This window comes from Osmerus eperlanus, chromosome 11 (assembly GCF_963692335.1).
Source record: "Osmerus eperlanus chromosome 11, fOsmEpe2.1, whole genome shotgun sequence".
Taxonomy (NCBI): domain Eukaryota; kingdom Metazoa; phylum Chordata; class Actinopteri; order Osmeriformes; family Osmeridae; genus Osmerus; species Osmerus eperlanus.
This window is the reverse complement of record NC_085028.1, coordinates 97527-123904: the sequence shown is the minus strand read 5'-3', so window position 1 is coordinate 123904 and position 26378 is coordinate 97527. Positions and strand designations below refer to the sequence as shown.

At 41.6% G+C, this 26378-nt stretch overlaps 27 non-coding genes across 27 annotated transcripts; all 27 read right to left on the bottom strand.

The window, feature by feature from the left end:
- Positions 1-106: 106 nt before the first annotated feature.
- trnar-ucg (transfer RNA arginine (anticodon UCG)) lies at positions 107-179 on the bottom strand. Its single transcript has one exon. It is a non-coding gene; the product is annotated as a tRNA-Arg (tRNA).
- A 419-nt stretch (positions 180-598) lies between these two features.
- Positions 599-671, bottom strand: trnar-ucg (transfer RNA arginine (anticodon UCG)). Its single transcript has one exon. It is a non-coding gene; the product is annotated as a tRNA-Arg (tRNA).
- A 2181-nt stretch (positions 672-2852) lies between these two features.
- Positions 2853-2925, bottom strand: trnar-ucg (transfer RNA arginine (anticodon UCG)). Its single transcript has one exon. It is a non-coding gene; the product is annotated as a tRNA-Arg (tRNA).
- Positions 2926-3627: 702 nt separating this feature from the next.
- Positions 3628-3700, bottom strand: trnar-ucg (transfer RNA arginine (anticodon UCG)). Its single transcript has one exon. It is a non-coding gene; the product is annotated as a tRNA-Arg (tRNA).
- Positions 3701-4507: 807 nt separating this feature from the next.
- Positions 4508-4580, bottom strand: trnar-ucg (transfer RNA arginine (anticodon UCG)). Its single transcript has one exon. It is a non-coding gene; the product is annotated as a tRNA-Arg (tRNA).
- Positions 4581-5774: 1194 nt separating this feature from the next.
- trnar-ucg (transfer RNA arginine (anticodon UCG)) lies at positions 5775-5847 on the bottom strand. The gene has a single exon. It is a non-coding gene; the product is annotated as a tRNA-Arg (tRNA).
- Positions 5848-8071: 2224 nt separating this feature from the next.
- trnar-ucg (transfer RNA arginine (anticodon UCG)) lies at positions 8072-8144 on the bottom strand. The gene has a single exon. It is a non-coding gene; the product is annotated as a tRNA-Arg (tRNA).
- A 314-nt stretch (positions 8145-8458) lies between these two features.
- trnar-ucg (transfer RNA arginine (anticodon UCG)) lies at positions 8459-8531 on the bottom strand. The gene has a single exon. It is a non-coding gene; the product is annotated as a tRNA-Arg (tRNA).
- Positions 8532-8950: 419 nt separating this feature from the next.
- On the bottom strand, positions 8951-9023 carry trnar-ucg (transfer RNA arginine (anticodon UCG)). Its single transcript has one exon. It is a non-coding gene; the product is annotated as a tRNA-Arg (tRNA).
- Positions 9024-9337: 314 nt separating this feature from the next.
- trnar-ucg (transfer RNA arginine (anticodon UCG)) lies at positions 9338-9410 on the bottom strand. The gene has a single exon. It is a non-coding gene; the product is annotated as a tRNA-Arg (tRNA).
- A 702-nt stretch (positions 9411-10112) lies between these two features.
- Positions 10113-10185, bottom strand: trnar-ucg (transfer RNA arginine (anticodon UCG)). The gene has a single exon. It is a non-coding gene; the product is annotated as a tRNA-Arg (tRNA).
- Positions 10186-11484: 1299 nt separating this feature from the next.
- trnar-ucg (transfer RNA arginine (anticodon UCG)) lies at positions 11485-11557 on the bottom strand. Its single transcript has one exon. It is a non-coding gene; the product is annotated as a tRNA-Arg (tRNA).
- Positions 11558-11871: 314 nt separating this feature from the next.
- trnar-ucg (transfer RNA arginine (anticodon UCG)) lies at positions 11872-11944 on the bottom strand. Its single transcript has one exon. It is a non-coding gene; the product is annotated as a tRNA-Arg (tRNA).
- Positions 11945-12646: 702 nt separating this feature from the next.
- On the bottom strand, positions 12647-12719 carry trnar-ucg (transfer RNA arginine (anticodon UCG)). The gene has a single exon. It is a non-coding gene; the product is annotated as a tRNA-Arg (tRNA).
- Positions 12720-14018: 1299 nt separating this feature from the next.
- trnar-ucg (transfer RNA arginine (anticodon UCG)) lies at positions 14019-14091 on the bottom strand. The gene has a single exon. It is a non-coding gene; the product is annotated as a tRNA-Arg (tRNA).
- Positions 14092-14405: 314 nt separating this feature from the next.
- On the bottom strand, positions 14406-14478 carry trnar-ucg (transfer RNA arginine (anticodon UCG)). Its single transcript has one exon. It is a non-coding gene; the product is annotated as a tRNA-Arg (tRNA).
- A 702-nt stretch (positions 14479-15180) lies between these two features.
- On the bottom strand, positions 15181-15253 carry trnar-ucg (transfer RNA arginine (anticodon UCG)). The gene has a single exon. It is a non-coding gene; the product is annotated as a tRNA-Arg (tRNA).
- A 419-nt stretch (positions 15254-15672) lies between these two features.
- On the bottom strand, positions 15673-15745 carry trnar-ucg (transfer RNA arginine (anticodon UCG)). Its single transcript has one exon. It is a non-coding gene; the product is annotated as a tRNA-Arg (tRNA).
- A 702-nt stretch (positions 15746-16447) lies between these two features.
- trnar-ucg (transfer RNA arginine (anticodon UCG)) lies at positions 16448-16520 on the bottom strand. The gene has a single exon. It is a non-coding gene; the product is annotated as a tRNA-Arg (tRNA).
- An 808-nt stretch (positions 16521-17328) lies between these two features.
- trnar-ucg (transfer RNA arginine (anticodon UCG)) lies at positions 17329-17401 on the bottom strand. Its single transcript has one exon. It is a non-coding gene; the product is annotated as a tRNA-Arg (tRNA).
- A 420-nt stretch (positions 17402-17821) lies between these two features.
- Positions 17822-17894, bottom strand: trnar-ucg (transfer RNA arginine (anticodon UCG)). The gene has a single exon. It is a non-coding gene; the product is annotated as a tRNA-Arg (tRNA).
- An 808-nt stretch (positions 17895-18702) lies between these two features.
- On the bottom strand, positions 18703-18775 carry trnar-ucg (transfer RNA arginine (anticodon UCG)). Its single transcript has one exon. It is a non-coding gene; the product is annotated as a tRNA-Arg (tRNA).
- Positions 18776-22330: 3555 nt separating this feature from the next.
- On the bottom strand, positions 22331-22403 carry trnar-ucg (transfer RNA arginine (anticodon UCG)). Its single transcript has one exon. It is a non-coding gene; the product is annotated as a tRNA-Arg (tRNA).
- Positions 22404-23209: 806 nt separating this feature from the next.
- On the bottom strand, positions 23210-23282 carry trnar-ucg (transfer RNA arginine (anticodon UCG)). Its single transcript has one exon. It is a non-coding gene; the product is annotated as a tRNA-Arg (tRNA).
- A 1301-nt stretch (positions 23283-24583) lies between these two features.
- Positions 24584-24656, bottom strand: trnar-ucg (transfer RNA arginine (anticodon UCG)). The gene has a single exon. It is a non-coding gene; the product is annotated as a tRNA-Arg (tRNA).
- A 420-nt stretch (positions 24657-25076) lies between these two features.
- trnar-ucg (transfer RNA arginine (anticodon UCG)) lies at positions 25077-25149 on the bottom strand. The gene has a single exon. It is a non-coding gene; the product is annotated as a tRNA-Arg (tRNA).
- An 808-nt stretch (positions 25150-25957) lies between these two features.
- On the bottom strand, positions 25958-26030 carry trnar-ucg (transfer RNA arginine (anticodon UCG)). The gene has a single exon. It is a non-coding gene; the product is annotated as a tRNA-Arg (tRNA).
- Positions 26031-26378: the final 348 nt, after the last annotated feature.

Here is a 26378-nt window from a genome sequence, read left to right as displayed (position 1 = left end):
CCATCAAGTTCAGATCAACACTTTGAGATGGCTTGTTTCCGAAAACGAGAACAACTTATGGCTTTTAAAGCTCTACAACAGCAATCAAGATCCATCACGCTGATGACAACCACGAAGGGACTTGAACCCTTAATCTTCTGATTCGAAGTCAGACGGCTTATCCATTAGGCCACGTGGTCTCTTGCTTCAGAAGTAACCACAAACATTTGAGATAGCTTGTTTCCAATTACAAGAACACCATTCCTTAATTAGGCATCTTCAACAGCTTGAGAGGAGTCAAGATGGATCTAGTTCAGAGAAAGGAACACAATTCTGTGGACAACCAGGAAGCGACTCTCAATCTTCTCACCATAAGCCAGACGCCTTATCCGTAACGACATGTATTCACTTCTTGCTAATTTAACCACACACACTTTGAGACAGACTGTTTCCTACAACATGGGAAAAACTTTTTCCATCAAGCATCTTCGACAGCTCGACTGGAGTCGCGATCCATCAAGTTCAGATCAACACTTTGAGATGGCTTGTTTCCAAAAACGAGAACAACTTATGGCTTTTAAAGCTCTTCAACAGCAATCAAGATCCATCATGCTGATGACAACCACGAAGGGACTCGAACCCTTAATCTTTTGATCCGAAGTCAGACGCCTTATCCATTAGGCCACGTGGTCTCTTGCTTCAGAACTAACCACAAACATTTTGAGATAGCTTGTTTCCAATTACGAGAACACTATTCCTTAAGTCAGACGCCTTATCCGTAACGACATGTATTCACTTCTTGCTGATCTAACCACACACACTTTGAGACAGACTTGTTTCCTACAACATGTGAACAACTTTTTCTATAAAGCATCTTCGACAGCTCAACTGGAGTCGCGATCCATCAAGTTCAGATAAACACTTTGAGATGGCTTTATTCCAAAAACGAGAACAACTTATGGCTTTTAAAGTTCTTCAACAGCAATCAAGATCCATCATGCTGATGACAACCACGAAGGGACTCGAACCCTTAATCTTCAGATCGGAAGTCAGATGCCCTATCGATTACGCCAAGTGGTCTCTTGCTTAAGAATTAACCACAAACATTTTGAGATAGCTTGTTTCCAATTACGAGAACACTATTCTTTAAGTCAGACGCCTTATTCGTAACGACATGTATTCACTTCTTGCTAATTTAACCACACACACTTTGAGACAGACTGTTTCCTACAACATGGGAACAACTTTTTCCATCAAGCATCTTCGACAGCTCGACTGGAGTCGCGATCCATCAAGTTCAGATCAACACTTTGAGATGGCTTGTTTCCAAAAACGAGAACAACTTATGGCTTTTAAAGCTCTTCAACAGCAATCAAGATCCATCATGCTGATGACAACCACGAAGGGACTCGAACCCTTAATCTTCAGATAGGAAGTCAGATGCCCTATCGATTACGCCAAGTGGTCTCTTGCTTAAGAATTAACCACAAACATTTTGAGATAGCTTGTTTCCAATTACAAGAACACCATTCCTTAATTAGGCATCTTCAACAGCTTGAGAGGAATCAAGACGGACCCAGTTCAGAGAAAGGAACAAAATTCTGTGGACAACGAGTTAGCGACTCTCAATCTTCTCACCATAAGTCAGACGCCTTATCCGTAACGACATGTATTCACTTCTTGCTGATCTAACCACACACACTTTGAGACAGACTTGTTTCCTACAACATGTGAACAACTTTTTCTATAAAGCATCTTCGACAGCTCAACTGGAGTCGCGATCCATCAAGTTCAGATAAACACTTTGAGATGGCTTTATTCCAAAAACGAGAACAACTTATGGCTTTTAAAGTTCTTCAACAGCAATCAAGATCCATCATGCTGATGACAACCACGAAGGGACTCGAACCCTTAATCTTCAGATCGGAAGTCAGATGCCCTATCGATTACGCCAAGTGGTCTCTTACTTAAGAATTAACCACAAACATTTTGAGATAGCTTGTTTCCAATTACAAGAACACCATTCCTTAATTAGGCATCTTCAACAGCTTGAGAGGAATCAAGACGGACCCAGTTCAGAGAAAGGAACAAAATTCTGTGGACAACGAGTTAGCGACTCTCAATCTTCTCACCATAAGTCAGACGCCTTATCCGTAACGACATGTATTCACTTCTTGCTAATTTAACCACACACACTTTGAGACAGACTGTTTCCTACAACATGGGAACAACTTTTTCCATCAAGCATCTTCGACAGCTCGACTGGAGTCGCGATCCATCAAGTTCAGATCAACACTTTGAGATGGCTTGTTTCCAAAAACGAGAACTACTTATGGCTTTTAAAGCTCTTCAACAGCAATCAAGATCCATCATGCTGATGACAACCACGAAGGGACTCGAACCCTTAATCTTCAGATCGGAAGTCAGATGCCCTATCGATTACGCCAAGTGGTCTCTTGCTTCAGAAGTAACCACAAACATTTGAGATAGCTTGTTTCCAATTACAAGAACACCATTCCTTAATTAGGCATCTTCAACAGCTTGAGAGGAGTCAAGATGGATCTAGTTCAGAGAAAGGAACACAATTCTGTGGACAACCAGGAAGCGACTCTCAATCTTCTCACCATAAGCCAGACGCCTTATCCGTAACGACATGTATTCACTTCTTGCTAATTTAACCACACACACTTTGAGACAGACTGTTTCCTACAAAATGGGAAAAACTTTTTCCATCAAGCATCTTCGACAGCTCGACTGGAGTCGCGATCCATCAAGTTCAGATCAACACTTTGAGATGGCTTGTTTCCAAAAACGAGAACAACTTATGGCTTTTAAAGCTCTTCAACAGCAATCAAGATCCATCATGCTGATGACAACCACGAAGGGACTCGAACCCTTAATCTTTTGATCCGAAGTCAGACGCCTTATCCATTAGGCCACGTGGTCTCTTGCTTCAGAACTAACCACAAACATTTTGAGATAGCTTGTTTCCAATTACGAGAACACTATTCCTTAAGTCAGACGCCTTATCCGTAACGACATGTATTCACTTCTTGCTGATCTAACCACACACACTTTGAGACAGACTTGTTTCCTACAACATGTGAACAACTTTTTCTATAAAGCATCTTCGACAGCTCAACTGGAGTCGCGATCCATCAAGTTCAGATAAACACTTTGAGATGGCTTTATTCCAAAAACGAGAACAACTTATGGCTTTTAAAGTTCTTCAACAGCAATCAAGATCCATCATGCTGATGACAACCACGAAGGGACTCGAACCCTTAATCTTCAGATCGGAAGTCAGATGCCCTATCGATTACGCCAAGTGGTCTCTTGCTTAAGAATTAACCACAAACATTTTGAGATAGCTTGTTTCCAATTACGAGAACACTATTCCTTAAGTCAGACGCCTTATTCGTAACGACATGTATTCACTTCTTGCTAATTTAACCACACACACTTTGAGACAGACTGTTTCCTACAACATGGGAACAACTTTTTCCATCAAGCATCTTCGACAGCTCGACTGGAGTCGCGATCCATCAAGTTCAGATCAACACTTTGAGATGGCTTGTTTCCAAAAACGAGAACAACTTATGGCTTTTAAAGCTCTTCAACAGCAATCAAGATCCATCATGCTGATGACAACCACGGAGGGACTCGAACCCTTAATCTTCTGATCCGAAGTCAGACGCCTTATCCATTAGGCCACGTGGTCTCTTGCTTCAGAACTAACCACAAACATTTTGAGATAGCTTGTTTCCAATTACGAGAACACTATTCCTTAAGTCAGACGCCTTATCCGTAACGACATGTATTCACTTCTTGCTGATCTAACCACACACACTTTGAGACAGACTTGTTTCCTACAAGATGTGAACAACTTTTTTATAAAGCATCTTCGACAGCTCAACTGGAGTCGCGATCCATCAAGTTCAGATAAACACTTTGAGATGGCTTTATTCCAAAAACGAGAACAACTTATGGCTTTTAAAGTTCTTCAACAGCAATCAAGATCCATCATGCTGATGACAACCACGAAGGGACTCGAACCCTTAATCTTCAGATCGGAAGTCAGATGCCCTATCGATTACGCCAAGTGGTCTCTTGCTTAAGAATTAACCACAAACATTTTGAGATAGCTTGTTTCCAATTACAAGAACACCATTCCTTAATTAGGCATCTTCAACAGCTTGAGAGGAATCAAGACGGACCCAGTTCAGAGAAAGGAACACAATTCTGTGGACAACGAGGAAGCGACTCTCAATCTTCTCACCATAAGTCAGACGCCTTATCCGTAACGACATGTATTCACTTCTTGCTAATTTAACCACACACACTTTGAGACAGACTGTTTCCTACAACATGGGAACAACTTTTTCCATCAAGCATCTTCGACAGCTCGACTGGAGTCGCGATCCATCAAGTTCAGATCAACACTTTAGGATGGCTTGTTTCCAAAAACGAGAACAACTTATGGCTTTTAAAGCTCTTCAACAGCAATCAAGATCCATCATGCTGATGACAACCACGAAGGGACTCGAACCCTTAATCTTCTGATCCGAAGTCAGACGCCTTATCCATTAGGCCACGTGGTCTCTTGCTTAAGAATTAACCACAAACATTTTGAGATAGCTTGTTTCCAATTACAAGAACACCATTCCTTAATTAGGCATCTTCAACAGCTTGAGAGGAATCAAGACGGACCCAGTTCAGAGAAAGGAACAAAATTCTGTGGACAACGAGGAAGCGACTCTCAATCTTCTCACCATAAGTCAGACGCCTTATCCGTAACGACATGTATTCACTTCTTGCTAATTTAACCACACACACTTTGAGACAGACTGTTTCCTACAACATGGGAACAACTTTTTCCATCAAGCATCTTCGACAGCTCGACTGGAGTCGCGATCCATCAAGTTCAGATCAACACTTTGAGATGGCTTGTTTCCAAAAACGAGAACAACTTATGGCTTTTAAAGCTCTTCAACAGCAATCAAGATCCATCATGCTGAAGACAACCACAAAGGGACTCGAACACTTAATCTTCTGATTCGAAGTCAGACGGCTTATCCATTAGGCCACGTGGTCTCTTGCTTCAGAAGTAACCACAAACATTTTGAGATAGCTTGTTTCCAATTACGAGAACACCATTCCTTAAGTCAGACGCCTTATCCGTAACGACATGTATTCACTACTTGCTGATCTAACCACACATACTTTGAGACAGACTGTTTCCTACAACATGTGAACAACTTTTTCCATCAAGCATCTTCGACAGCTCGACTGGAGTCGCAATCCATCAAGTTCAGATAAACACGTTAAGATGGCTTGATTCCAAAAACGAGAACAACTTATGGCTTTTAAAGTTCTTCAACAGCAATCAAGATCCATCATGCTGATGACAACAACGAAGGGACTCGAACCCTTAATCTTCAGATCGGAAGTCAGATGCCCTATCGATTACGCCAAGTGGTCTCTTGCTTAAGAATTAACCACAAACATTTTGAGATAGCTTGTTTCCAATTACGAGAACACTATTCCTTAAGTCAGACGCCTTATTCGTAACGACATGTATTCACTTCTTGCTAATTTAACCACACACACTTTGAGACAGACTGTTTCCTACAACATGGGAACAACTTTTTCCATCAAGCATCTTCGACAGCTCGACTGGAGTCGCGATCCATCAAGTTCAGATCAACACTTTGAGATGGCTTGTTTCCAAAAACGAGAACAACTTATGGCTTTTAAAGCTCTTCAACAGCAATCAAGATCCATCATGCTGATGACAACCACGAAGGGACTCGAACCCTTAATCTTCTGATTCGAAGTCAGACGCCTTATCCATTAGGCCACGTGGTCTCTTGCTTCAGAGCTAACCACAAACATTTTGAGATAGCTTGTTTCCAATTACGAGAACACTATTCCTTAAGTCAGACGCCTTATCCGTAACAACATGTATTCACTTCTTCCTGATCAAACCACACACACTTTGAGACAGACTTGTTTCCTACAACATGTGAACAACTTTTTCTATAAAGCATCTTCGACAGCTCAACTGGAGTCGCGATCCATCAAGTTCAGATAAACACTTTGAGATGGCTTTATTCCAAAAACGAGAACAACTTATGGCTTTTAACCTTTTCATGTTCCTGTTAAATTTGCCTGAAAACGCCTAAACAGCATACCCAAAGTAAATTGGAAGCTGTTCTTGAACCATTTGGAGTACATGCATGTAAATGATCTCTTTTGAAAGCTGACACTCTGAAGTTATGTCCCCTGTTGTCAGGACCCCTGTCAGTCCTTCTAGTGTTGAGTAATAGAAGCTTGAACACAAGGAAAGTGAAAATTTCTATTTCCGCCTAGATTTTGTTTTGAAAACAGAGGCCTGAAGAGGCCTAGAGGTGGTAGGTATTATCTGGAAGACTAAATTGGACCACAGGTTGAAGCCTTACCCAATTCAAATCAAAAGTCAAACATAATACCACAATATATTCATATTTGACACATGTTTTTATAAGAGTACATCCAGGAATTTTCTAAAAGGGTCTTTTGGAGACTCCAAAATGACCCTTTGTAACCAAGGTCAAGGTCAAATAAAAAGGTATTATTTTTCATAATTGTTATCTCTGGCCCATCTCTGGTACTTAGAAATATCATATATAATAGCTAAATCCCTAATTAGTAATACTGAAACACAAAAACTGAAGCATGAACACATTGGAGTGCTTTATCTGATTCCAAGGATTGGCGCACAAAGAACACTGATTCTGTCAACCATATTGCGCAATCGACTGTTATTTTGAAGGCTCCACAGACGCATACAAATGAGGTATTGGCATTTTCAGCTAGCTGTCAGCTACAAGGCTAACGAGCTAATTTCAGAGCCAGTCGAAGCCAGTTCGAGAAATTTGTTTAGAACGAGTGTGGGGGGGGGGGGCGGGGGGGGGCAGGACGCACAGACCTAGTTGGCTTTAGAGGGCTGTCAACGGGGCATGGAAGCTCCTATTGGGTCGAACAAGGTGTCAATCAAAAGGGGAGGGTTCAACGGACATTTTGAGACCTTCATTTTGTAAATACTCCGTTGATAAATCGGAGAAAATAACACTTTTATGTGAACAAGTTGTTTCTTCCGTCGGCTAACTTGCATAATGAAACAAAGGATAATGGCTATTCATGAACGTAAAACATTGTATTTGGACGAATTACTTTACATGGTTAGATACTTTGAACCCTTGGGACTTACGCAGATCAAGTTTTGATGGCATGATTTGCACACCTGGACCTATTTGAACAACTTAGGGTGAGTACAACTTTTTTCTTTGGCATTGTTGAAGGAATGTTCACCGGAAAAAGACGTTGACTTTGCTTGCTATTGCGACTTGATCTTGAATTGGTTTATTTCAATGGAAGCACAAGAATCGTAGCTTTCCAACGATGTATAACATGTGTAGCGTCTAAAAAATATATTTTTTAGAATTTAGTGCGTCGTAACTGAGGAAGGGGGAGGCAGCATTTTTGTCTCGCGGGCGAAACAGGAGCGTAAACAGGTTAAAGTTCTTCAACAGCAATCAAGATCCATCATGCTGATGACAACCACGAAGGGACTCGAACCCTTAATCTTCAGATCAGAAGTCAGATGCCCTATCGATTACGCCAAGTGGTCTCTTGCTTAAGAATTAACCACAAACATTTTGAGATAGCTTGTTTCCAATTACAAGAACACCATTCCTTAATTAGGCATCTTCAACAGCTTGAGAGGAATCAAGACGGACCCAGTTCAGAGAAAGGAACACAATTCTGTGGACAACGAGGAAGCGACTCTCAATCTTCTCACCATAAGTCAGACGCCTTATCCGTAACGACATGTATTCACTTCTTGCTAATTTAACCACACACACTTTGAGACAGACTGTTTCCTACAACATGGGAACAACTTTTTCCATCAAGCATCTTCGACAGCTCGACTGGAGTCGCGATCCATCAAGTTCAGATCAACACTTTGAGATGGCTTGTTTCCAAAAACGAGAACTACTTATGGCTTTTAAAGCTCTTCAACAGCAATCAAGATCCATCATGCTGATGACAACCACGAAGGGACTCGAACCCTTAATCTTCTGATTCGAAGTCAGACGCCTTATCCATTAGGCCACGTGGTCTCTTGCTTCAGAACTAACCACAAACATTTTGAGATAGCTTGTTTCCAATTACGAGAACACTATTCCTTAAGTCAGACGCCTTATTCGTAACGACATGTATTCACTTCTTGCTAATTTAACCACACACACTTTGAGACAGACTGTTTCCTACAACATGGGAACAACTTTTTCCATCAAGCATCTGCTACAGCTCGACTGGAGTCGCGATCCATCAAGTTCAGATCAACACTTTGAGATGGCTTGTTTCCGAAAACGAGAACAACTTATGGCTTTTAAAGCTCTACAACAGCAATCAAGATCCATCATGCTGATGACAACCACGAAGGGACTTGAACCCTTAATCTTCTGATTCGAAGTCAGACGGCTTATCCATTAGGCCACGTGGTCTCTTGCTTCAGAAGTAACCACAAACATTTGAGATAGCTTGTTTCCAATTACAAGAACACCATTACTTAATTAGGCATCTTCAACAGCTTGAGAGGAGTCAAGATGTATCTAGTTCAGAGAAAGGAACACAATTCTGTGGACAACCAGGAAGCGACTCTCAATCTTCTCACCATAAGTCAGACGCCTTATCCGTAACGACATGTATTCACTTCTTGCTAATTTAACCACACACACTTTGAGACAGACTGTTTCCTACAACATGGGAACAACTTTTTCCATCAAGCATCTTCGACAGCTCGACTGGAGTCGCGATCCATCAAGTTCAGATCAACACTTTGAGATGGCTTGTTTCCAAAAACGAGAACAACTTATGGCTTTTAAAGCTCTTCAACAGCAATCAAGATCCATCAAGCTGATGACAACCACGAAGGGACTCGAACCCTTAATCTTCCGATCCGAAGTCAGACGCCTTATCCATTGGGCCACGTGGTCTCTTGCTTCAGAACGAACCACAAACATTTTGAGATAGCTTGTTTCCAATTACGAGAACACTATTCCTTAAGTCAGACGCCTTATCCGTAACAACATGTATTCACTTCTTGCTAATTTAACCACACACACTTTGAGACAGACTGTTTCCTACAACATGGGAACAACTTTTTCCATCAAGCATCTTCGACAGCTCGACTGGAGTCGCGATCCATCAAGTTCAGATCAACACTTTGAGATGGCTTGTTTCCAAAAACGAGAACAACTTACGGCTTTTAAAACTCTTCAACAGCAATCAAGATCCATCATGCTGATGACAACCACGAAGGGACTCGAACCCTTAATCTTCTGATCCGAAGTCAGACGCCTTATCCATTAGGCCACGTGGTCTCTTGCTTCAGAACTAACCACAAACATTTTGAGATAGCTTGTTTCCAATTACGAGAACACTATTCCTTAAGTCAGACGCCTTATCCGTAACGACATGTATTCACTTCTTGCTGATCTAACCACACACACTTTGAGACAGACTTGTTTCCTACAACATGTGAACAACTTCTTCTATAAAGCATCTTCGACTGCTCAACTGGAGTCGCGATCCATCAAGTTCAGATAAACACTTTGAGATGGCTTTATTCCAAAAACGAGAACAACTTATGGCTTTTAAAGTTCTTCAACAGCAATCAAGATCCATCATGCTGATGACAACCACGAAGGGACTCGAACCCTTAATCTTCAGATCGGAAGTCAGATGCCCTATCGATTACGCCAAGTGGTCTCTTGCTTAAGAATTAACCACAAACATTTTGAGATAGCTTGTTTCCAATTACGAGAACACTATTCCTTAAGTCAGACGCCTTATCCGTAACGACATGTATTCACTTATTGCTAATTTAACCACACACACTTTGAGACAGACTGTTTCCTACAACATGGGAACAACTTTTTCCATCAAGCATCTTCGACAGCTCGACTGGAGTCGCGATCCATAAAGTTCAGATCAACACTTTGAGATGGCTTGTTTCCAAAAACGAGAACAACTTATGGCTTTTAAAGCTCTTCAACAGCAATCAAGATCCATCATGCTGATGACAACCACGAAGGGACTCGAACCCCTAATTTTCTGATTCGAAGTCAGACGCCTTATCCATTAGGCCACGTGGTCTCTTGCTTCAGAAGTAACCACAAACATTTGAGATAGCTTGTTTCCAATTACAAGAACACCATTCCTTAATTAGGCATCTTCAACAGCTTGAGAGGAGTCAAGATGGATCTAGTTCAGAGAAAGGAACACAATTCTGTGGACAACCAGGAAGCGACTCTCAATCTTCTCACCATAAGCCAGACGCCTTATCCGTAACGACATGTATTCACTTCTTGCTAATTTAACCACACACACTTTGAGACAGACTGTTTCCTACAACATGGGAACAACTTTTTCCATCAAGCATCTTCGACAGCTCGACTGGAGTCGCGATCCATCAAGTTCAGATCAACACTTTGAGATGGCTTGTTTCCAAAAACGAGAACAACTTATGGCTTTTAAAGCTCTTCAACAGCAATCAAGATCCATCATGCTGATGACAACCACAAAGGGACTCGAACACTTAATCTTCTGATTCGAAGTCAGACACCTTATCCATTAGGCCACGTGGTCTCTTGCTTCAGAAGTAACCACAAACATTTTGAGATAGCTTGTTTCCAATTACGAGAACACTATTCCTTAAGTCAGACGCCTTATCCGTAACGACATGTATTCACTACTTGCTGATCTAACCACACATACTTTGAGACAGACTGTTTCCTACAACATGTGAACAACTTTTTCCATCAAGCATCTTCGACAGCTCGACTGGAGTCGCAATCCATCAAGTTCAGATAAACACTTTAAGATGGCTTGATTCCAAAAACGAGAACAACTTATGGCTTTTAAAGTTCTTCAACAGCAATCAAGATCCATCATGCTGATGACAACAACGAAGGGACTCGAACCCTTAATCTTCAGATCGGAAGTCAGATGCCCTATCGATTACGCCAAGTGGTCTCTTGCTTAAGAATTAACCACAAACATTTTGAGATAGCTTGTTTCCAATTACAAGAACACCATTCCTTAATTAGGCATCTTCAACAGCTTGAGAGGAATCAAGACGGACCCAGTTCAGAGAAAGGAACACAATTCTGTGGACAACGAGGAAGCGACTCTCAATCTTCTCACCATAAGTCAGACGCCTTATCCGTAACGACATGTATTCACTTCTTGCTAATTTAACCACACACACTTTGAGACAGACTGTTTCCTACAACATGGGAACAACTTTTTCCATCAAGCATCTTCGACAGCTCGACTGGAGTCGCGATCCATCAAGTTCAGATCAACACTTTGAGATGGCTTGTTTCCAAAAACGAGAACAACTTATGGCTTTTAAAGCTCTTCAACAGCAATCAAGATCCATCAAGCTGATGACAACCACGAAGGGACTCGAACCCTTAATCTTCCGATCCGAAGTCAGACGCCTTATCCATTGGGCCACGTGGTCTCTTGCTTCAGAACGAACCACAAACATTTTGAGATAGCTTGTTTCCAATTACGAGAACAGTATTCCTTAAGTCAGACGCCTTATCCGTAACAACATGTATTCACTTCTTGCTAATTTAACCACACACACTTTGAGACAGACTGTTTCCTACAACATGGGAACAACTTTTTCCATCAAGCATCTTCGACAGCTCGACTGGAGTCTCGATCCATCAAGTTCAGATCAACACTTTGAGATGGCTTGTTTCCAAAAACGAGAACAACTTACGGCTTTTAAAACTCTTCAACAGCAATCAAAATCCATCATGCTGATGACAACCACGAAGGGACTCGAACCCTTAATCTTCTGATCCGAAGTCAGACGCCTTATCCATTAGGCCACGTGGTCTCTTGCTTCAGAACTAACCACAAACATTTTGAGATAGCTTGTTTCCAATTATGAGAACACTATTCCTTAAGTCAGACGCCTTATCCGTAACGACATGTATTCACTTCTTGCTGATCTAACCACACACACTTTGAGACAGACTTGTTTCCTACAACATGTGAACAACTTTTTCTATAAAGCATCTTCGACTGCTCAACTGGAGTCGCGATCCATCAAGTTCAGATAAACACTTTGAGATGGCTTTATTCCAAAAACGAGAACAACTTATGGCTTTTAAAGTTCTTCAACAGCAATCAAGATCCATCATGCTGATGACAACCACGAAGGGACTCGAACCCTTAATCTTCAGATCGGAAGTCAGATGCCCTATCGATTACGCCAAGTGGTCTCTTGCTTAAGAATTAACCACAAACATTTTGAGATAGCTTGTTTCCAATTACGAGAACACTATTCCTTAAGTCAGACGCCTTATCCGTAACGACATGTATTCACTTATTGCTAATTTAACCACACACACTTTGAGACAGACTGTTTCCTACAACATGGGAACAACTTTTTCCATCAAGCATCTTCGACAGCTCGACTGGAGTCGCGATCCATCAAGTTCAGATCAACACTTTGAGATGGCTTGTTTCCAAAAACGAGAACAACTTATGGCTTTTAAAGCTCTTCAACAGCAATCAAGATCCATCATGCTGATGACAACCACGAAGGGACTCGAACCCCTAATTTTCTGATTCGAAGTCAGACGCCTTATCCATTAGGCCACGTGGTCTCTTGCTTCAGAAGTAACCACAAACATTTGAGATAGCTTGTTTCCAATTACAAGAACACCATTCCTTAATTAGGCATCTTCAACAGCTTGAGAGGAGTCAAGATGGATCTAGTTCAGAGAAAGGAACACAATTCTGTGGACAACCAGGAAGCGACTCTCAATCTTCTCACCATAAGCCAGACGCCTTATCCGTAACGACATGTATTCACTTCTTGCTAATTTAACCACACACACTTTGAGACAGACTGTTTCCTACAACATGGGAACAACTTTTTCCATCAAGCATCTTCGACAGCTCGACTGGAGTCGCGATCCATCAAGTTCAGATCAACACTTTGAGATGGCTTGTTTCCAAAAACGAGAACAACTTATGGCTTTTAAAGCTCTTCAACAGCAATCAAGATCCATCATGCTGATGACAACCACAAAGGGACTCGAACACTTAATCTTCTGATTCGAAGTCAGACACCTTATCCATTAGGCCACGTGGTCTCTTGCTTCAGAAGTAACCACAAACATTTTGAGATAGCTTGTTTCCAATTACGAGAACACTATTCCTTAAGTCAGACGCCTTATCCGTAACGACATGTATTCACTACTTGCTGATCTAACCACACATACTTTGAGACAGACTGTTTCCTACAACATGTGAACAACTTTTTCCATCAAGCATCTTCGACAGCTCGACTGGAGTCGCAATCCATCAAGTTCAGATAAACACTTTAAGATGGCTTGATTCCAAAAACGAGAACAACTTATGGCTTTTAAAGTTCTTCAACAGCAATCAAGATCCATCATGCTGATGACAACAACGAAGGGACTCGAACCCTTAATCTTCAGATCGGAAGTCAGATGCCCTATCGATTACGCCAAGTGGTCTCTTGCTTAAGAATTAACCACAAACATTTTGAGATAGCTTGTTTCCAATTACAAGAACACCATTCCTTAATTAGGCATCTTCAACAGCTTGAGAGGAATCAAGACGGACCCAGTTCAGAGAAAGGAACACAATTCTGTGGACAACGAGGAAGCGACTCTCAATCTTCTCACCATAAGTCAGACGCCTTATCCGTAACGACATGTATTCACTTCTTGCTAATTTAACCACACACACTTTGAGACAGACTGTTTCCTACAACATGGGAACAACTTTTTCCATCAAGCATCTTCGACAGCTCGACTGGAGTCGCGATCCATCAAGTTCAGATCAACACTTTGAGATGGCTTGTTTCCAAAAACGAGAACAACTTATGGCTTTTAAAGCTCTTCAACAGCAATCAAGATCCATCAAGCTGATGACAACCACGAAGGGACTCGAACCCTTAATCTTCCGATCCGAAGTCAGACGCCTTATCCATTGGGCCACGTGGTCTCTTGCTTCAGAACGAACCACAAACATTTTGAGATAGCTTGTTTCCAATTACGAGAACAGTATTCCTTAAGTCAGACGCCTTATCCGTAACAACATGTATTCACTTCTTGCTAATTTAACCACACACACTTTGAGACAGACTGTTTCCTACAACATGGGAACAACTTTTTCCATCAAGCATCTTCGACAGCTCGACTGGAGTCGCGATCCATCAAGTTCAGATCAACACTTTGAGATGGCTTGTTTCCAAAAACGAGAACAACTTACGGCTTTTAAAACTCTTCAACAGCAATCAAGATCCATCATGCTGATGACAACCACGAAGGGACTCGAACCCTTAATCTTCTGATCCGAAGTCAGACGCCTTATCCATTAGGCCACGTGGTCTCTTGCTTCAGAACTAACCACAAACATTTTGAGATAGCTTGTTTCCAATTACGAGAACACTATTCCTTAAGTCAGACGCCTTATCCGTAACGACATGTATTCACTTCTTGCTGATCTAACCACACACACTTTGAGACAGACTTGTTTCCTACAACATGTGAATAACTTTTTCTATAAAGCATATTCGACTGCTCAACTGGAGTCGCGATCCATCAAGTTCAGATAAACACTTTGAGATGGCTTTATTCCAAAAACGAGAACAACTTATGGCTTTTAAAGTTCTTCAACAGCAATCAAGATCCATCATGCTGATGACAACCACGAAGGGACTCGAACCCTTAATCTTCAGATCGGAAGTCAGATGCCCTATCGATTACGCCAAGTGGTCTCTTGCTTAAGAATTAACCACAAACATTTTGAGATAGCTTGTTTCCAATTACGAGAACACTATTCCTTAAGTCAGACGCCTTATCCGTAACGACATGTATTCACTTCTTGCTAATTTAACCACACACACTTTGAGACAGACTGTTTCCTACAACATGGGAACAACTTTTTCCATCAAGCATCTTCGACAGCTCGACTGGAGTCGCGATCCATCAAGTTCAGATCAACACTTTGAGATGGCTTGTTTCCAAAAACGAGAACAACTTATGGCTTTTAAAGCTCTTCAACAGCAATCAAGATCCATCATGCTGATGACAACCACGAAGGGACTCGAACCCCTAATTTTCTGATTCGAAGTCAGACGCCTTATCCATTAGGCCACGTGGTCTCTTGCTTCAGAAGTAACCACAAACATTTGAGATAGCTTGTTTCCAATTACAAGAACACCATTCCTTAATTAGGCATCTTCAACAGCTTGAGAGGAGTCAAGATGGATCTAGTTCAGAGAAAGGAACACAATTCTGTGGACAACCAGGAAGCGACTCTCAATCTTCTCACCATAAGCCAGACGCCTTATCCGTAACGACATGTATTCACTTCTTGCTAATTTAACCACACACACTTTGAGACAGACTGTTTCCTACAACATGGGAAAAACTTTTTCCATCAAGCATCTTCGACAGCTCGACTGGAGTCGCGATCCATCAAGTTCAGATCAACACTTTGAGATGGCTTGTTTCCAAAAACGAGAACAACTTATGGCTTTTAAAGCTCTTCAACAACAATCAAGATCCATCATGCTGATGACAACCACGAAGGGACTCGAACCCTTAATCTTCTGATCCGAAGTCAGACGCCTTATCCATTAGGCCACGTGGTCTCTTGCTTCAGAACTAACCACAAACATTTTGAGATAGCTTGTTTCCAATTACGAGAACACTATTCCTTAAGTCAGACGCCTTATCCGTAACGACATGTATTCACTTCTTGCTGATCTAACCACACACACTTTGAGACAGACTTGTTTCCTACAACATGTGAACAACTTTTTCTATAAAGCATCTTCGACAGCTCAACTGGAGTCGCGATCCATCAAGTTCAGATAAACACTTTGAGATGGCTTTATTCCAAAAACGAGAACAACTTATGGCTTTTAAAGTTCTTCAACAGCAATCAAGATCCATCATGCTGATGACAACCACGAAGGGACTCGAACCCTTAATCTTCAGATCGGAAGTCAGATGCCCTATCGATTACGCCAAGTGGTCTCTTGCTTAAGAATTAACCACAAACATTTTGAGATAGCTTGTTTCCAATTACGAGAACACTATTCCTTAAGTCAGACGCCTTATTCGTAACGACATGTATTCACTTCTTGCTAATTTAACCACACACACTTTGAGACAGACTGTTTCCTACAACATGGGAACAACTTTTTCCATCAAGCATCTTCGACAGCTCGACTGGAGTCGCGATCCATCAAGTTCAGATCAACACTTTGAGATGGCTTGTTTCCAAAAACGAGAACAACTTATGGCTTTTAAAGCTCTTCAACAGCAATCAAGATCCATCATGCTGATGACAACCACGAAGGGACTCGAACCCTTAATCTTCTGATTCGAAGTCAGACGCCTTATCCATTAGGCCACGTGGTCTCTTGCTTCAGAGCTAACCACAAACATTTTGAGATAGCTTGTTTCCAATTACAAGAACACTATTCCTTAAGTCAGACGCCTTATCCGTAACAACATGTATTCACTTCTTCCTGATCTAACCACACACACTTTGAGACAGACTTGTTTCCTACAACATGTGAACAACTTTTTCTATAAAGCATCTTCGACAGCTCAACTGGAGTCGCGATCCATCAAGTTCAGATAAACACTTTGAGATGGCTTTATTCCAAAAACGAGAACAACTTATGGCTTTTAAAGTTCTTCAACAGCAATCAAGATCCATCATGCTGATGACAACCACGAAGGGACTCGAACCCTTAATCTTCAGATCGGAAGTCAGATGCCCTATCGATTACGCCAAGTGGTCTCTTGCTTAAGAATTAACCACAAACATTTTGAGATAGCTTGTTTCCAATTACAAGAACACCATTCCTTAATTAGGCATCTTCAACAGCTTGAGAGGAATCAAGACGGACCCAGTTCAGAGAAAGGAACACAATTCTGTGGACAACGAGGAAGCGACTCTCAATCTTCTCACCATAAGTCAGACGCCTTATCCGTAACGACATGTATTCACTTCTTGCTAATTTAACCACACACACTTTGAGACAGACTGTTTCCTACAACATGGGAACAACTTTTTCCATCAAGCATCTTCGACAGCTCGACTGGAGTCGCAATCCATCAAGTTCAGATCAACACTTTGAGATGGCTTGTTTCCAAAAACGAGAACAACTTATGGCTTTTAAAGCTCTTCAACAGCAATCAAGATCCATCATGCTGATGACAACCACGAAGGGACTCGAACCCTTAATCTTCTGATCCGAAGTCAGACGCCTTATCCATTAGGCCACGTGGTCTCTTGCTTAAGAATTAACCACAAACATTTTGAGATAGCTTGTTTCCAATTACAAGAACACCATTCCTTAATTAGGCATCTTCAACAGCTTGAGAGGAATCAAGACGGACCCAGTTCAGAGAAAGGAACAAAATTCTGTGGACAACGAGGAAGCGACTCTCAATCTTCTCACCATAAGTCAGACGCCTTATCCGTAACGACATGTATTCACTTCTTGCTAATTTAACCACACACACTTTGAGACAGACTGTTTCCTACAACATGGGAACAACTTTTTCCATCAAGCATCTTCGACAGCTCGACTGGAGTCGCGATCCATCAAGTTCAGATCAACACTTTGAGATGGCTTGTTTCCAAAAACGAGAACAACTTATGGCTTTTAAAGCTCTTCAACAGCAATAAAGATCCATCATGCTGATGACAACCACGAAGGGACTCGAACCCTTAATCTTCTGATTCGAAGTCAGACGCCTTATCCATTAGGCCACGTGGTCTCTTGCTTCAGAGCTAACCACAAACATTTTGAGATAGCTTGTTTCCAATTACGAGAACACTATTCCTTAAGTCAGACGCCTTATCCGTAACAACATGTATTCACTTCTTCCTGATCTAACCACACACACTTTGAGACAGACTTGTTTCCTACAACATGTGAACAACTTTTTCTATAAAGCATCTTCGACAGCTCAACTGGAGTCGCGATCCATCAAGTTCAGATAAACACTTTGAGATGGCTTTATTCCAAAAACGAGAACAACTTATGGCTTTTAAAGTTCTTCAACAGCAATCAAGATCCATCATGCTGATGACAACCACGAAGGGACTCGAACCCTTAATCTTCAGATCGGAAGTCAGATGCCCTATCGATTACGCCAAGTGGTCTCTTGCTTAAGAATTAACCACAAACATTTTGAGATAGCTTGTTTCCAATTACAAGAACACCATTCCTTAATTAGGCATCTTCAACAGCTTGAGAGGAATCAAGACGGACCCAGTTCAGAGAAAGGAACACAATTCTGTGGACAACGAGGAAGCGACTCTCAATCTTCTCACCATAAGTCAGACGCCTTATCCGTAACGACATGTATTCACTTCTTGCTAATTTAACCACACACACTTTGAGACAGACTGTTTCCTACAACATGGGAACAACTTTTTCCATCAAGCATCTTCGACAGCTCGACTGGAGTCGCGATCCATCAAGTTCAGATCAACACTTTAGGATGGCTTGTTTCCAAAAACGAGAACAACTTATGGCTTTTAAAGCTCTTCAACAGCAATCAAGATCCATCATGCTGATGACAACCACGAAGGGACTCGAACCCTTAATCTTCTGATCCGAAGTCAGACGCCTTATCCATTAGGCCACGTGGTCTCTTGCTTAAGAATTAACCACAAACATTTTGAGATAGCTTGTTTCCAATTACAAGAACACCATTCCTTAATTAGGCATCTTCAACAGCTTGAGAGGAATCAAGACGGACCCAGTTCAGAGAAAGGAACAAAATTCTGTGGACAACGAGGAAGCGACTCTCAATCTTCTCACCATAAGTCAGACGCCTTATCCGTAACGACATGTATTCACTTCTTGCTAATTTAACCACACACACTTTGAGACAGACTGTTTCCTACAACATGGGAACAACTTTTTCCATCAAGCATCTTCGACAGCTCGACTGGAGTCGCGATCCATCAAGTTCAGATCAACACTTTGAGATAGCTTGTTTCCAAAAACAAGAACAACTTATGGCTTTTAAAGCTCTTCAACAGCAATCAAGATCCATCATGCTGATGACAACCACGAAGGGACTCGAACCCTTAATCTTCAGATCGGAAGTCAGATGCCCTATCGATTACGCCAAGTGGACTCTTGCTTAAGAAATAACCACAAACATTTTGAGATAGCTTGTTTCCAATTACAAGAACACCATTCCTTAATTAGGCATCTTCAACAGCTTGAGAGGAATCAAGACGGACCCAGTTCAGAGAAAGGAACACAATTCTGTGGACAACGAGGAAGCGACTCTCAATCTTCTCACCATAAGTCAGACGCCTTATCCGTAACGACATGTATTCACTTCTTGCTAATTTAACCACACACACTTTGAGACAGACTGTTTCCTACAACATGGGAACAACTTTTTCCATCAAGCATCTTCGACAGCTCGACTGGAGTCGCGATCCATCAAGTTCAGATCAACACTTTGAGATAGCTTGTTTCCAAAAACAAGAACAACTTATGGCTTTTAAAGCTCTTCAACAGCAATCAAGATCCATCATGCTGATGACAACCACGAAGGGACTCGAACCCTTAATCTTCAGATCGGAAGTCAGATGCCCTATCGATTACGCCAAGTGGACTCTTGCTTAAGAAATAACCACAAACATTTTGAGATAGCTTGTTTCCAATTACAAGAACACCATTCCTTAATTAGGCATCTTCAACAGCTTGAGAGGAATCAAGACGGACCCAGTTCAGAGAAAGGAACACAATTCTGTGGACAACGAGGAAGCGACTCTCAATCTTCTCACCATAAGTCAGACGCCTTATCCGTAACGACATGTATTCACTTCTTGCTAATTTAACCACACACACTTTGAGACAGACTGTTTCCTACAACATGGGAACAACTTTTTCCATCAAGCATCTTCGACAGCTCGACTGGAGTCGCGATCCATCAAGTTCAGATCAACACTTTGAGATAGCTTGTTTCCAAAAACAAGAACAACTTATGGCTTTTAAAGCTCTTCAACAGCAATCAAGATCCATCATGCTGATGACAACCACTAAGGGATTCGAACCCTTAATCTTCTAATCCGAAGTCAGACGCCTTATCCATTAGGCCACGTGGTCTCTTGCTTCAGAACTAACCACAAACATTTTGAGATAGCTTGTTTCCAATTACGAGAACACTATTCCTTAAGTCAGACGCCTTATCCGTAACGACATGTATTCACTTCTTGCTGATCTAACCACACACACTTTGAGACAGACTTGTTTCCTACAACATGTGAACAACTTTTTCTATAAAGCATCTTCGACTGCTCAACTGGAGTCGCGATCCATCAAGTTCAGATAAACACTTTGAGATGGCTTTATTCCAAAAACGAGAACAACTTATGGCTTTTAAAGTTCTTCAACAGCAATCAAGATTCATCATGCTGATGACAACCACGAAGGGACTCGAACCCTTAATCTTCAGATCGGAAGTCAGATGCCCTATCGATTACGCCAAGTGGACTCTTGCTTAAGAAATAACCACAAACATTTTGAGATAGCTTGTTTCCAATTACAAGAACACCATTCCTTAATTAGGCATCTTCAACAGCTTGAGAGGAATCAAGACGGACCCAGTTCAGAGAAAGGAACACAATTCTGTGGACAGCGAGGAAGCGACTCTCAATCTTCTCACCATAAGTCAGACGCCTTATCCGTAACGACATGTATTCACTTCTTGCTAATTTAACCACACACACTTTGAGACAGACTGTTTCCTACAACATGGGAACAACTTTTTCCATCAAGCATCTTCGACAGCTCGACTGGAGTCGCGATCCATCAAGTTCAGATCAACACTTTGAGATAGCTTGTTTCCAAAAACAAGAACAACTTATGGCTTTTAAAGCTCTTCAACAGCAATCAAGATCCATCATGCTGATGACAACCACGAAGGGACTCGAACCCTTAATCTTCAGATCGGAAGTCAGATGCCCTATCGATTACGCCAAGTGGACTCTTGCTTAAGAAATAACCACAAACATTTTGAGATAGCTTGTTTCCAATTACAAGAACACCATTCCTTAATTAGGCATCTTCAACAGCTTGAGAGGAATCAAGACGGACCCAGTTCAGAGAAAGGAACACAATTCTGTGGACAACGAGGAAGCGACTCTCAATCTTCTCACCATAAGTCAGACGCCTTATCCGTAACGACATGTATTCACTTCTTGCTAATTTAACCACACACACTTTGAGACAGACTGTTTCCTACAACATGGGAACAACTTTTTCCATCAAGCATCTTCGACAGCTCGACTGGAGTCGCGATCCATCAAGTTCAGATCAACACTTTGAGATAGCTTGTTTCCAAAAACAAGAACAACTTATGGCTTTTAAAGCTCTTCAACAGCAATCAAGATCCATCATGCTGATGACAACCACTAAGGGATTCGAACCCTTAATCTTCTAATCCGAAGTCAGACGCCTTATCCATTAGGCCACGTGGTCTCTTGCTTCAGAACTAACCACAAACATTTTGAGATAGCTTGTTTCCAATTACGAGAACACTATTCCTTAAGTCAGACGCCTTATCCGTAACGACATGTATTCACTTCTTGCTGATCTAACCACACACACTTTGAGACAGACTTGTTTCCTACAACATGTGAACAACTTTTTCTATAAAGCATCTTCGACTGCTCAACTGGAGTCGCGATCCATCAAGTTCAGATAAACACTTTGAGATGGCTTTATTCCAAAAACGAGAACAACTTATGGCTTTTAAAGTTCTTCAACAGCAATCAAGATTCATCATGCTGATGACAACCACGAAGGGACTCGAACCCTTAATCTTCAGATCGGAAGTCAGATGCCCTATCGATTACGCCAAGTGGTCTCTTGCTTAAGAATTAACCACAAACATTTTGAGATAGCTTGTTTCCAATTACGAGAACACTATTCCTTAAGTCAGATGCCTTATCCGTAACGACATGTATTCACTTATTGCTAATTTAACCACACACACTTTGAGACAGACTGTTTCCTACAACATGGGAACAACTTTTTCCATCAAGCATCTTCGACAGCTCGACTGGAGTCGCGATCCATCAAGTTCAGATCAACACTTTGAGATGGCTTGTTTCCAAAAACGAGAACAACTTATGGCTTTTAAAGCTCTTCAACAGCAATCAAGATCCATCATGCTGATGACAACCACGAAGGGACTCGAACCCCTAATTTTCTGATTCGAAGTCAGACGCCTTATCCATTAGGCCACGTGGTCTCTTGCTTCAGAAGTAACCACAAACATTTGAGATAGCTTGTTTCCAATTACAAGAACACCATTCCTTAATTAGGCATCTTCAACAGCTTGAGAGGAGTCAAGATGGATCTAGTTCAGAGAAAGGAACACAATTCTGTGGACAACCAGGAAGCGACTCTCAATCTTCTCACCATAAGCCAGACGCCTTATCCGTAACGACATGTATTCACTTCTTGCTAATTTAACCACACACACTTTGAGACAGACTGTTTCCTACAACATGGGAAAAACTTTTTCCATCAAGCATCTTCGACAGCTCGACTGGAGTCGCGATCCATCAAGTTCAGATAAACACTTTGAGATGGCTTTATTCCAAAAACGAGAACAACTTATGGCTTTTAAAGTTCTTCAACAGCAATCAAGATCCATCATGCTGATGACAACCACGAAGGGACTCGAACCCTTAATCTTCAGATCGGAAGTCAGATGCCCTATCGATTACGCCAAGTGGTCTCTTGCTTAAGAATTAACCACAAACATTTTGAGATAGCTTGTTTCCAATTACGAGAACACTATTCCTTAAGTCAGACGCCTTATTCGTAAAGACATGTATTCACTTCTTGCTAATTTAACCACACACACTTTGAGACAGACTGTTTCCTACAACATGGGAACAACTTTTTCCATCAAGCATCTTCGACAGCTCGACTGGAGTCGCGATCCATCAAGTTCAGATCAACACTTTGAGATGGCTTGTTTCCAAAAACGAGAACAACTTATGGCTTTTAAAGCTCTTCAACAGCAATCAAGATCCATCATGCTGATGACAACCACGAAGGGACTCGAACCCTTAATCTTCTGATTCGAAGTCAGACGCCTTATCCATTAGGCCACGTGGTCTCTTGCTTCAGAGCTAACCACAAACATTTTGAGATAGCTTGTTTCCAATTACGAGAACACTATTCCTTAAGTCAGACGCCTTATCCGTAACAACATGTATTCACTTCTTCCTGATCTAACCACACACACTTTGAGAAAGACTTGTTTCCTACAACATGTGAACAACTTTTTCTATAAAGCATCTTCGACAGCTCAACTGGAGTCGCGATCCATCAAGTTCAGATAAACACTTTGAGATGGCTTTATTCCAAAAACGAGAACAACTTATGGCTTTTAAAGTTCTTCAACAGCAATCAAGATCCATCATGCTGATGACAACCACGAAGGGACTCGAACCCTTAATCTTCAGATCAGAAGTCAGATGCCCTATCGATTACGCCAAGTGGTCTCTTGCTTAAGAATTAACCACAAACATTTTGAGATAGCTTGTTTCCAATTACAAGAACACCATTCCTTAATTAGGCATCTTCAACAGCTTGAGAGGAATCAAGACGGACCCAGTTCAGAGAAAGGAACACAATTCTGTGGACAACGAGGAAGCGACTCTCAATCTTCTCACCATAAGTCAGACGCCTTATCCGTAACGACATGTATTCACTTCTTGCTAATTTAACCACACACACTTTGAGACAGACTGTTTCCTACAACATGGGAACAACTTTTTCCATCAAGCATCTTCGACAGCTCGACTGGAGTCGCGATCCATCAAGTTCAGATCAACACTTTGAAATGGCTTTATTCCAAAAACGAGAACAACTTATGGCTTTTAAAGTTCTTCAACAGCAATCAAGATCCATCATGCTGATGACAACCACGAAGGGACTTGAACCCTTAATTTTCTGATCGGAAGTCAGATGCCCTATCGATTACGCTAAGTGGTCTCTTGCTTAAGAATTAACCACAAACATTTTGAGATAGCTTGTTTCCAATTACAAGAACACCATTCCTTAATTAGGCATCTTCAACAGCTTGAGAGGAATCAAGACGGACCCAGTTCAGAGAAAGGAACACAATTCTGTGGACAACGAGGAAGCGACTCTCAATCTTCTCACCATAAGTCAGACGCCTTATCCGTAACGACATGTATTCACTTCTTGCTAATTTAACCACACACACTTTGAGACAGACTGTTTCCTACAACATGGGAACAACTTTTTCCATCAAGCATCTTCGACAGCTCGACTGGAGTCGCGATCCATCAAGTTCAGATCAACACTTTGAGATGGCTTGTTTCCAAAAACGAGAACAACTTATGGCTTTTAAAGCTCTTCAACAGCAATCAAGATCCATCATGCTGATGACAACCACGAAGGGACTCGAACCCTTAATCTTCTGATCCGAAGTCAGACGCCTTATCCATTAGACCACGTGGTCTCTTGCTTAAGAATTAACCACAAACATTTTGAGATAGCTTGTTTCCAATTACAAGAACGCCATTCCTTAATTAGGCATCTTCAACAGCTTGAGAGGAATCAAGACGGACCCAGTTCAGAGAAAGGAACAAAATTCTGTGGACAACGAGGAAGCGACTCTCAATCTTCTCACCATAAGTCAGACGCCTTATCCGTAACGACATGTATTCACTTCTTGCTAATTTAACCACACACACTTTGAGACAGACTGTTTCCTACAACATGGGAACAACTTTTTCCATCAAGCATCTTCGACAGCTCGACTGGAGTCGCGATCCATCAAGTTCAGATCAACACTTTGAGATGGCTTGTTTCCAAAAACGAGAACAACTTATGGCTTTTAAAGCTCTTCAACAGCAATCAAGATCCATCATGCTGATGACAACCACGAAGGGACTCGAACCCTTAATCTTCTGATTCGAAGTCAGACGCCTTATCCATTAGGCCACGTGGTCTCTTGCTTCAGAGCTAACCACAAACATTTTGAGATAGCTTGTTTCCAATTACGAGAACACTATTCCTTAAGTCAGACGCCTTATCCGTAACAACATGTATTCACTTCTTCCTGATCTAACCACACACACGTTGACACAGACTTGTTTCCTACAACATGTGAACATCTTTTTCTATAAAGCATCTTCGACAGCTCAACTGGAGTCGCGATCCATCAAGTTCAGATAAACACTTTGAGATGGCTTTATTCCAAAAACGAGAACAACTTATGGCTTTTAAAGTTCTTCAACAGCAATCAAGATCCATCATGCTGATGACAACCACGAAGGGACTCGAACCCTTAATCTTCAGATCGGAAGTCAGATGCCCTATCGATTACGCCAAGTGGTCTCTTGCTTAAGAATTAACCACAAACATTTTGAGATAGCTTGTTTCCAATTACAAGAACACCATTCCTTAATTAGGCATCTTCAACAGCTTGAGAGGAATCAAGACGGACCCAGTTCAGAGAAAGGAACACAATTCTGTGGACAACGAGGAAGCGACTCTCAATCTTCTCACCATAAGTCAGACGCCTTATCCGTAACGACATGTATTCACTTCTTGCTAATTTAACCACACACACTTTGAGACAGACTGTTTCCTACAACATGGGAACAACTTTTTCCATCAAGCATCTTCGACAGCTCGACTGGAGTCGCGATCCATCAAGTTCAGATCAACACTTTGAGATGGCTTGTTTCCAAAAACGAGAACAACTTATGGCTTTTAAAGCTCTTCAACAGCAATCAAGATCCATCATGCTGATGACAACCACGAAGGGACTCGAACCCTTAATCTTCTGATCCGAAGTCAGACGCCTTATCCATTAGGCCACGTGGTCTCTTGCTTAAGAATTAACCACAAACATTTTGAGATAGCTTGTTTCCAATTACAAGAACACCATTCCTTAATTAGGCATCTTCAACAGCTTGAGAGGAATCAAGACGGACCCAGTTCAGAGAAAGGAACAAAATTCTGTGGACAACGAGGAAGCGACTCTCAATCTTCTCACCATAAGTCAGACGCCTTATCCGTAACGACATGTATTCACTTCTTGCTAATTTAACCACACACACTTTGAGACAGACTGTTTCCTACAACATGGGAACAACTTTTTCCATCAAGCATCTTCGACAGCTCGACTGGAGTCGCGATCCATCAAGTTCAGATCAACACTTTGAGATGGCTT